A 10,536-nucleotide genomic window follows, 5' to 3' on the forward strand; every position below is an offset into this window, starting at 1 on the left:
TTTCCTTGTGTCCTTCCCTCGCATCCTACAGGGGGTGGAGCTGAGACGTGAGGAAAGGAAACAAGGGTGCAAAAATAAGAATTGAGAAGCACCCTGGTGCGCAAGACTGTCCTATGTCTTAAAGGGATAGTTCACCCAAAAATGAAAATTAGCCCATGATTTACTCACCCTCAAGCCATGCTAGGTGTATATGACATTCTTCTTTAAGACGAATATAATCAGAGTTATATTTAAAAAAATGTCAAACAGCCCTCTCATTATTAAGCTTGGAAGAGCCAGGACATTTTTTTTAATATAACTCCGATTGTATTCATCTGAAAGATGAATGTCATATACACCTAGGATGGCTTGGGTGAGTAAATCATGGGCTAATTTTCATTTTAGGTTGAACTATCCCTTTAAAAATGCCAAAGTGCAGTGCCCTTAATGCAGACTAAACCCACATTGAAGCGGTATTCGATTTCGAGGCTAAGCGTATCATGTATTATGTTCGGGAACTCGTGCCCCTAAAATCGTGAGATGTCAAGGTAAACGTTTCGCTATAATGTAAATTAATTAGATACATATTTGGTAGTAAAAACGTAAAGTGTTGCACATTTTATTGGTGCAAAGATGAGTATGGTATATGTGTAGGCCTATGTTGTACAACATTTGCAACTGTTTTTATCACTTAACCCTAAGTGATAAAACCCTACCCCTAACCTTATAATTTGCAACTGTTTTTATCACTTAATTAGAAGCATTACAATTTTAAATTTGTGTTTTCTGTTAGTTACATAGCGACTACTGAACAGACATAAGTTTTTTTTTGTTTGTTTTTTTTTGTTTTTTTAAATGCAAAGCATTGAAAATAATAAATAAAAGCTATGTAAACACTTGCGTTTTTTTGCGAGACTATAAGTGTGTCCAATCGAGTAATCAAAAGTTCTACACTTGCAGTCTTTACGCCTACTTGAACACTTGGACCAAATAGAGGAAATACGACATGCAAGTAGACAAGTGGTCAAGTGCAAAGACCGCAATTGTGGGTATTTGGACAAGGCATTATTCACAATACTAATTACGGTTATTATTACGATATCTGGTGTGAACGCAGCGCTCCGCTCCTTCAAACCTAATCAAACACACCTGAACAAGCTAATCAAGGTCTTCAGGATGAGGCTACTAGAAAGCTACAGACAGGTGTGTTTGATCAGGGTTGGAGTTACCCAGACCTCCTTGGATCTTTAAAAACGCGTTTTCAGCAACTTTTATACAACGATTTATGTTGCGGGATTCAGCAGCACATGTTTTCAGTTTAGTTTTGTGTGTCTCACTGTTCCTTCTGATTAATTGTGCAGCAGAGGTCTTTGTGAGATCACAGGTCGAGAGGATGACAGCTCGAGTGTACTGCTCGTTGAGAGTTGTTTTATTGTGCCTGTCTGCATGTTTGTGCACAACACTCGCTGGAGTCGCAGGTGAGAAGATCTTTTAGCTTCATTACACCGAAGTGCCTTACAAAATATGACTTTTTTTTGGAACATGTAGCTACAGTACATTTAGTTGCAATAGTCAATTCATGGAAAACACATTAACTGTCTATGTCTTCTATCTGCATTGTGCTTATTACACACCCCACTACTCTTTGTTTTTAAAACTGATTGACAGTTTAGTGATAAATGGAATTTATTCTTGATTTTAAGCAGATAAATATGCATATTTTCAACTTTTAGACCTATATTTCAAACCCCCTGACTTCTAAATACTGAAACCGTTGCAACACTCCCTGGTCCCTTTTAACGATCCTCTTGAATCCTCTTCTGTAGAGTCCGGTCAATGTCCGGCGACACTGACGGTCGTGCCGTCTCGGCGAGGATGTACTTCTGATAGAGACTGCTCTGGAGGACATAAATGCTGTCAATTTCCCTGTGGGCCTGTGTGTGTGCCGCCTGTTTTCAGTGAGTTTCAATTAATGATGGATGCTAGAGGTCTCCCAAAAGAAACGCTGAATTTTCACTCAGATGTTGCTAGTAAACGTCACAAATAATTGCAAAGTGTGTCTTTTAATTATGTTGTCAAATCCTGCTCCATGGCAAAATACCTTAAATTTAGCGCACATAGCACAGTTTCACAGAAAAGCTTTACAAAATTAATAAAGATGTTTATTTATTTAAAATATAATTCACTCTGTAACACTTGTTATTCATGATTTGCGTTTTGTGCTGAATGCCACTGAAAGGACAGACTAAAGATGACTATCTGTATCCCTGCAGTGAAGCCTGCGGCCAACCCGCCGAGGCCTGCAGTGAAGCCTGCAGCGAAGCCTGTGGCCGACCGGCCGAGGCCTGCAGTGAAGCCTGCGGCTGAACCGCTGAGTGGCCACGATGACCACGGGGAACGCGATGGCCGCGGCGGTCACGATGAACGCGATGGCCGCGGCGGTCACGATGAACGCGATGGCCGCGGCGGTCACGATGAACGCGATGGCCGCGGCGGTCACGATGAACGCGATGGCCGCGGCGGTCACGATGAACGCGATGGCCGCGGCGGTCACGATGAACGCGATGGCCGCGGCGGTCACGATGAACGCGATGGCCGCGAGCGGTCACGGTCACCAAAGCGGTCACGGTCACCAAAGCGGTCACGGTCACCAAAGCGGTCACGGTCACCAAAGCGGTCAGGATGTCCAATGTAAATCGTGACTTTGATTTTGGCGAGTTCTCTTACAGATTATTTCAGTGCTTTATTCGTATTGAATGTTCCCTGTTTATCACCAAATAAATCTTGTTCAATGAAATGTTTTTGCTTGATTGGAGTTTTGTACAACAAAATACTTCTCCATTTCTGTGGATATTCTGTGTCAACAGAAGTGTTTCATCCTCTGTATAGTCAAGGAAGTTGGTTTATCCTGTTTAATCAGGGAAGGTTCTTTTAACGTTATCCTCTGCAATGCTAGAGAGTCATTCTCTGTATAGTAAGGGAAAATGTATCCTCTGCTCAATCAGGGAAGTTTAACCGCTTTTATAGTTCATGTTAAGGTTTATTCTCTTTGTCAGAAGTACTGTCAGGAAAACATCCCAAAGGTTAAAAGAAAAGCTACGTTAATCCCCCAACTTAGCCCTATCGCCCAACGATTATAGCCCCATTGACTCCCTGTGCCAATGCATTGATGAAGTCAACAGTTGGATGTGTCAACTTTCTTCAGTTAAACAAAGACAAAACTGAAGTCATTGCGTTTGGAAACAAAGATGAAGTTCTCAAGGTGAACGCATACCTTCACTCTAGGGGTCAAACAACCAAAAATCAAGTCAGAAATCTTGGTGTGACACTAGAGTCAGACCTTAGTTTCAGTAGTCATGTCAAAGCAATAACTAAATCAGCATACTATCATCTGAAAAATATTGCAAGAATTAGATGCTTTGTTTCCAGACAAGACTTAGAGAAACTTGTGCATGCTTTCATCACCAGCAGGGTGGATTATTGTAATGGACTCCTCACTGGCCTTCCCAAAAAGACCATAAGACAGTTGCAGCTCATACAGAACGCTGCCGCCAGGATTCTGAGCAGAACCAGAAAATATGAACATATCACACCAGTCCTCAGGTCTTTACACTGGCTCCCAGTTAAACTTAGGATTGATTTTAAAGTATTATTACTGGTATATAAATCATTCAATGGCCTAGGACCTCAATACATTGCAGATATGCTCACTGAATATAAACCCAACGGATCACTCAGATCATTAGGATCATATCAGCAAGAAATACCAAGGGTTCACTCTAAGCATGGCGAGTCTGCTTTTAGCTATTATGCCAGCCGCAGCTGGAACCAGCTTCCAGAGGAGATCAGATGTGCTCCTACTGTAGTCACATTCAAATCCAGACTCAAAACACATCTGTTAACTATGCATTTACTGAATGAGCACTGTGCCAATGTTCGTCCGACTGTTTGTACTGTATTTTATTTATTTTTTTCTAAACTGTTTTAATTATTCTTATTTCTTTTTATTATTTTAATTTCTTCTATGTAAAGCACTTTGAATTGCCATTGTGTATGAAATGTGCTATATAAATAAACTTGCCTTGCCTTGCCTTGCCTTGCCAACCACTGATAAATCAAGTGATAAGTTCAAATCATTGTTAGGACAGCACATGGTCACAATAGCAACTAAGTCAGATTGGATTTAACAGAAATCTGGTATTCACACAAAGTAGGGTCTGTTGAAAAATGGAAGAAGGTTTGTATGTGGATTTTTTTTTTATATTTTTTTTTTTAAATCACTAGTTTCAAGTTGCAATCCTTTTTACTTTACCTAATCCTGTATTGCGTCCTTGTATATAGACCTCCTATAATGCAGATTTCTGCTAAACTTAAACCATTAGTTGGTCCTCATCTTCCAGGTGTGTTAATCATCTTGTTCGCCCCATGGACATTCCATCTTCACCAGGGTGATTCTTTGCAAGCCTGGGCTTTCCCTCATTGGTGAGGGAGATCCGTTACTAGCACACATCCCTTGATCCCTCACTTTATGCTGTGTGGGGTTGTTGAGGCTGGCTGGTGTAGCTTAAGATGAGAGGCTTGGAACCAGATTGCATAATCTCCAACCATTTTTCTGATCATATTGCTCAAATTAAATGTCTTGTCTTTGAGTGATCTGGAGAAAGCGATACAAATTCTGTATTGTAAATTAAGGCCAGACAAGTAGTTTGTTGAGGGTTGGTTTGTAGGGAAGGACTACACGCCTGCGCACATACATTCAAACACGCATACCTATAGACTGAACTCAGCATTCTCACGGACTGCGTTTTTGAAAGTTTGTGCAGAAAGAACTTAAGAGTTTTCTGTTAAAACGGTGTCGTGTTAGTGGCCCCTAAGTTAATAACTAATGATCGTAGCCACGCGAACCGGAATTATCCCGACAATGCTTTTTCTGTAGAGAGGTAAAGGGAGGGGAGGGAGGCCTTAAGGGGAGAGACTAGTGGACCCCTCAGGACTGCGTTGTCGTCGCATCCAGGCGCAGGTCCTTCATCAGATATGGATACGCCTTGGATCCGGCGGACTGCGGTAAACCTCGGGATAGGGGTTAATAAAGATGTTTATTTATTTAAAATATAATTCACTCTGTAACACTTGTTATTCATGATTTGCGTTTTGTGCTGAATGCCACTGAAAGGACAGACTAAAGATGACTATCTGTATCCCTGCAGTGATCGTAGCCACGCGAAGGCTGCATCCTTCGATGGACTGAAGACTTCAAGGATGCAGCCTATGCGTTCTCCGAAGGACGTACCATGTAGCCTCCGTGGGATTTCCTAATTGCGCAGCCAGGTGTTCCCGATTACCGCTCCAGGCGCCAAGCAACGGTGCGAGAGTATGCTGCCATCCTGACAATTCATTTGAAATGCTATGGAGCCAGAATTGGCTATTGTCATTTTTATGTTTTATATTTTACTGGAGGACATGGTATTAAGGATGTTTCAGGTCATACTTTCGGCTTAGCCGAAGATTCAAATGTTCATTTATATTACCTTGATGCGATTTTGTAGGCTAGTGTATTCTTTTTAGTATGCACATAAATGGACCATGGTAAATATATTTACACAGGTTTTTAACCCCATTTGAATATAAAACCCAGTTGAATATAAAAAGTCCAGTGCGAATGTTACTCCCGCTCGTCCTCGGCAGCTGTCAGTCACTGTTGCTAGGCGACAAGAACAATCGTCCGTAGGCTAGACCGGTCCGAGCGCTTCAGATGCGCCCTTTGAAATGGTGACAATAGGCCTACATTTTGTTACTTTAATTTTCAAAATAACCAGTGGTGGTATGTAAGGAACTAGCTACATACTTCGTTAATACTCTAAGTAATTTTCCCACACGGGACAGCAACACTACAAAATTGTTATTTTACAATATGATGCATTGTTTTACATTAAACTACACAAAAGTATATCGTTTAAATGTATCAACCTTGAAAATATTCATAAGTAAAATGCAACATGCAGTAATATAAATGCAAAACATCATAAAAACCCTGACAAGGTTTTTTTTTCCTGCAAAATTCCTTTACTTTTACTCTTGATACCTTAAGTACATTAGAGTATGCAAGATAATGAAAAAAAAAATAATTATTGCTTAACTAAGGTTTAAAATATATGACTAGTAGTTTTTCGCCAATGCGGTATTAGTGGTTATTAAAAGTACTTTAAGTCAAGTATATTTGTATAGCGCTTTTCACAATACAGATTGTATCAAAGCAGCTTCACAGTATTAAATTAAAATAATACAACAAAGTTTGTTTCAAGAGGAATTTATTGATTGATAAAATTAAATTAAATATCCCCAAAATATCCCCAACTGAGCAAGCCAAAGGCAACAGTGGCAAGGAACCGAAAAACTCCATCAAGTGACCTAATGGTGTCCTAAAACTCCATCAGGTGACCTAATGGAGAAAAAAAAACCTTGGGAGAACCCAGGCTCAGTCGGGGGCCAGTTCTCCTCTGGCATTTATGAGCTACAGGCCGGATTGTAGTTTGAACTGTAAGATTATATGAATGCCTGGCTGAAGAGATGCGACTTTAATCTAGTTTTAAACTGGGAGAGCGAGTCTGAGCAACGAACAGTATCAGGAAGACTATTCCAGAGTTTTGGAGCCAAATGTGAAAACGCTCTCCCTCCTTTGGTGGTTCTGGATATCCTAGGTATGACCAAAAGCCTTGAATTTAGTGATCTTAAAGAGCGCGATGGATTATAGGGCGATAGAAGATCCGTTAAATAGACTGGAGCTAAGCCGCTTAGGGCTTTATAAGTCAGTAGCGCAATACCTTGTAATTAATACGGAACTTTATAGGTAACCAATGCAGTGATGATAAAATTGGTGTTATATGATCATATTTTCTTGATCTCGTAAGAACTCTAGCGGCGGCATTTTGGACTAACTGTAGCTTGTTTATTGAGGATGCAGGACAACCAGCTAATAAAGCATTACAGTAATCCAGTCTCGAGGTCATGAATGCATGAACTAACTTTTCTGCATCAGAAACTGATAGCATATTACGTAGCTTAGCAATGTTTCTAAGGTGGAAAAAGGCTGTTTTTGTAACATATGAAATATGATTTTCAAAAGACAGGCTGCAATCGAGTATAACACCCAGGTCTTTTACTGTAGAGGATAAAGTAACAGGACATCCTATGATGTTAAAGTTGTATTGTGCGAGGTTTTGTGGGCGGTTTTTTGAACCGATAAGTATTACCTCTGTCTTGTCTGGATTTAATAAAAGAAAATTACGCGTCATCCAATCTTTTATATCTTTAACACACTCTGTCAATTTGGAAAATTTAGCGTTTTCATCCGGCCGTGATGAAATATATATTTGAGTGTCATCAGCATAACAATGGAAACTAATTCCATGTTTCCTTATAATATTTCCAAGTGGCATCATATATATTGAGAATAACAGAGGGCCTAACACAGATCCCTGCGGCACTCCATAGTTTACTGGAGTTATGATCAATTTTTCTCCATTTAAATAGACAAAATGGTAGCGGTCAGATAGGTATGATTTGAACCAGCTTAATGCTTGTCCTTGAACACCAGTATAATTTTGTAGTCGATCTAAGAGTAATGTGTGATCTATAGTATCGAACGCAGCACTAAGATCAAGTAAAACTAGTATTGAGATACAGCCTTGGTCAGAAGCTAAAAGTAAATCATTTGTGATTTTAACGAGCGCAGTTTCAGTGCTATGATGCGGTCTGAATCCAGACTGAAACTTTTCATAGATATCATTTTGTTGCAAGAAAGAGCCCAGTTGAGCGGACACCACTTTTTCTAATATTTTAGACATAAATGGAAGATTTGAAATGGGTCTATAATTTGCTAGATTATTGTGATCTAATTGTGGTTTCTTAATGAGAGGTTTAATGAGAGGTTAATGAGATTATACTTTAGTGTAATAAAGTATCTCAATATTTATTCCATGAGTCAGCCCTGCAAACCTGTTGGTAGACAACTTAGTGGATAGTGGAAATATGCAGTCAAACACTCTGGAGACTATCCCAGATGATGTCCCACCAGCAGGAGGCCTTACCAGGGTCTCTGTTGTGGAGCCCATCCCGGTCCAGCAGCACACCAGGGTCTCACACTCAGCTGAATAAAAGTCTACATAATTTTTCTTATTTTATGTACTGTAAATTTAAATGTTTATGTTGATTTTGATATGTTTAACGTATGTTGTAAATAGTTGGGGGGAAAAAAGGTATAGAAGAATTTGTTTCATGTAGAAATTATGACTGTCATTACAAAAATAAACAATGTCCAGAGCAATGAATTATCTTTTATTTACACATTTAAAGTTGCATAAAAATAAATAAATGTACAGATTTTTTTTCCTTTTAAAAAATATAGGTGAAAAAAAGTTAAACAAGAATATATATATATATATATTTCTCAATAATTCTTTCAAGAAGAGAAAACAGCCTGTCCATCCTCTCCCTACTCTCCAGTGCTCTCCTCGCCTCTGCAGTCCCATGTCTTCTCTAATCAAGTCCAAAAACTCGTCCTCTCTGTCTCGCCTTCTTCGTGGTGCTCGTGCCGGTGCTCGTGCTGCTGATGCTGATGCTGCTGCTGATGCTGGTGTTGCCCCTGGCTCATCCTCTTCTTGGTCACACACTGCTGAACTCGGCCCTGGTCTGTCCTCAGGGATTGAGGAAATGAGGACAGGGGGTTGGTGCAATGCCTCTGTCCCAACACCTCATCCATGAGGACAAACCAGGGTCAAGTCTCAGCAGTGGATTTCCCAGTCACACCCTCTCCTGTCCCAGGACACGTGCAATCCTAAGGCAGAGCAAATTAATCATGGCTTGTTAACAATAACAGCACAATACATTTCAGCAAAGATGTTTAACCATGGCTTGTTAACAATAACAGCACAATACATTTCAGCAAAGATGTGTGTATTAATTTTCTTATATATATATAAGAAAATTATATATATATATATATATATATATATATATATATATATATATATATATATATATTTATATATAATATATATATATTATTTTGTGCCTGTATGGGAGTTACGTTCCCCTGACCCATTTCTAAAAAAGCTTTCTAAAAAAGGGTACTTAACACGGGGCGCAATCTTAAGTGCATTGTTAACACTGCAAAATATGACACATCAAGACATGCAAAATATACTTAATATTTCTGTATACTCAAATTTGGTTAAAAACATATAGTGAAACCCCATTGCCTTATCTAATGCTTTTCTTATTGTTGTGGGCTTTATAGGGTGAGTGATATTTCTTATAATACACAAGTGAGATAGACTAGTGCAAATATTACAAATAGGTCGTTAAACTAATAACGTTATTACCACAAGTTTTGCCTAAAACTACCTGACAAATGAAGCCATGCAATGGTTGACGAAGGAGTTAAGATGAAGTTTATAATAAACTTTAACTCTGGTTTCGGTAGCTATTTGAGTAAATGAAAACATAATACTTACATTTAAATGTGAATTTGCTGTCCACCACCGATCTCTAGTCTCGGCCACCTTTAAAAATAAATAAATAAATGCTGTCGTCAACGGCGCGCAATGACTTATGGGGTAGAATAGGGTAGGATCAGAGTAGGATAGGCCGCTAAGTGTCCATTTATGTATCCTTCCTTTCACGGGGAAACGAAGGGCGCATTTGGCGTCGCTTTTGAATCAGGGTAGCCTTCGTCGCGGCGCGATGACGCAACCGTCCTTCGAATACGGCCTTCGGAGGATGCAGAATTGAATTGGGACAGCCTTCATCGAGCCGCGTGACGCAATCGGCCTTCAAATGCGACCTTCCAAGGATGCAGCCTTTGAATTGGGACGTCCTTCGTCGCGCCGCTGTGACGCAATCGGCCTTCAAATGCGGCCAATCGGCCTTCAAATACGACCTTCGGAGGATGCAGCCTTCACATTGGGACACAGCTCATGAGACTAATATTAGCGTAGACGCCATTCTTCTTATGATGTAACGAGTTCCCGGTTCTGGCTGACCTAATCTATGCAGCCTAACATTGAATTATAGAAGTCTATAATGTGTTGTGTATGCTAAGTTAAAGAGATGTGTTTTTAGTCTAGCTTTGAACTGACAGAGTGTGTCTGCTTCCCGGACAATGTTAGGAAGACGGTTCCAAAGTTTTGGTGCAAAATAGGAAAAGGATCTACCGCCAGCAGTCGATTTTGATATTCTAGGTATTATCAACTGTCCGGAATTTTGAGATCGCAATAGACGTGAAGGACTATAATGCGTTAAGAGCTCGCTGAAGTACTGCGGAGCTAAACCATTTAGTGCTTTGTAAGTAATTAGCAATAATTTAACATTTATATGATGTTTAATAGGGAGCCAATGCAGTGTTGACAGAACTGGGCTAATATGGTCATACTTCCTGGTTCTGGTAAGAACTCGAGCTGCTGCGTTTTGGACCAGCTGTAGTTTGTTTATTAAGCATGCAGGGCAACCACCCATAAGAGCATTACAATAATCTAGCCTTGATGTCATGAACGCATGAAC

General features: G+C 39.9%; 1 long non-coding RNA gene across 1 annotated transcript; it reads left to right on the forward strand.

Moving 5' to 3' along the window:
- The first annotated feature begins 1,306 nt into the window (after positions 1-1,306).
- On the forward strand, positions 1,307-2,351 carry LOC309508210. Its single transcript, XR_014209422.1, has 3 exons — positions 1,307-1,457; positions 1,806-1,937; positions 2,253-2,351. It is a non-coding gene; the product is annotated as an uncharacterized lncRNA (long non-coding RNA).
- Positions 2,352-10,536: the final 8,185 nt, after the last annotated feature.

The sequence above is a fragment of the Leuciscus leuciscus genome, assembly GCF_965113295.1.
Source record: "Leuciscus leuciscus genome assembly, chromosome: 1".
Classification (NCBI taxonomy): domain Eukaryota; kingdom Metazoa; phylum Chordata; class Actinopteri; order Cypriniformes; family Leuciscidae; genus Leuciscus; species Leuciscus leuciscus.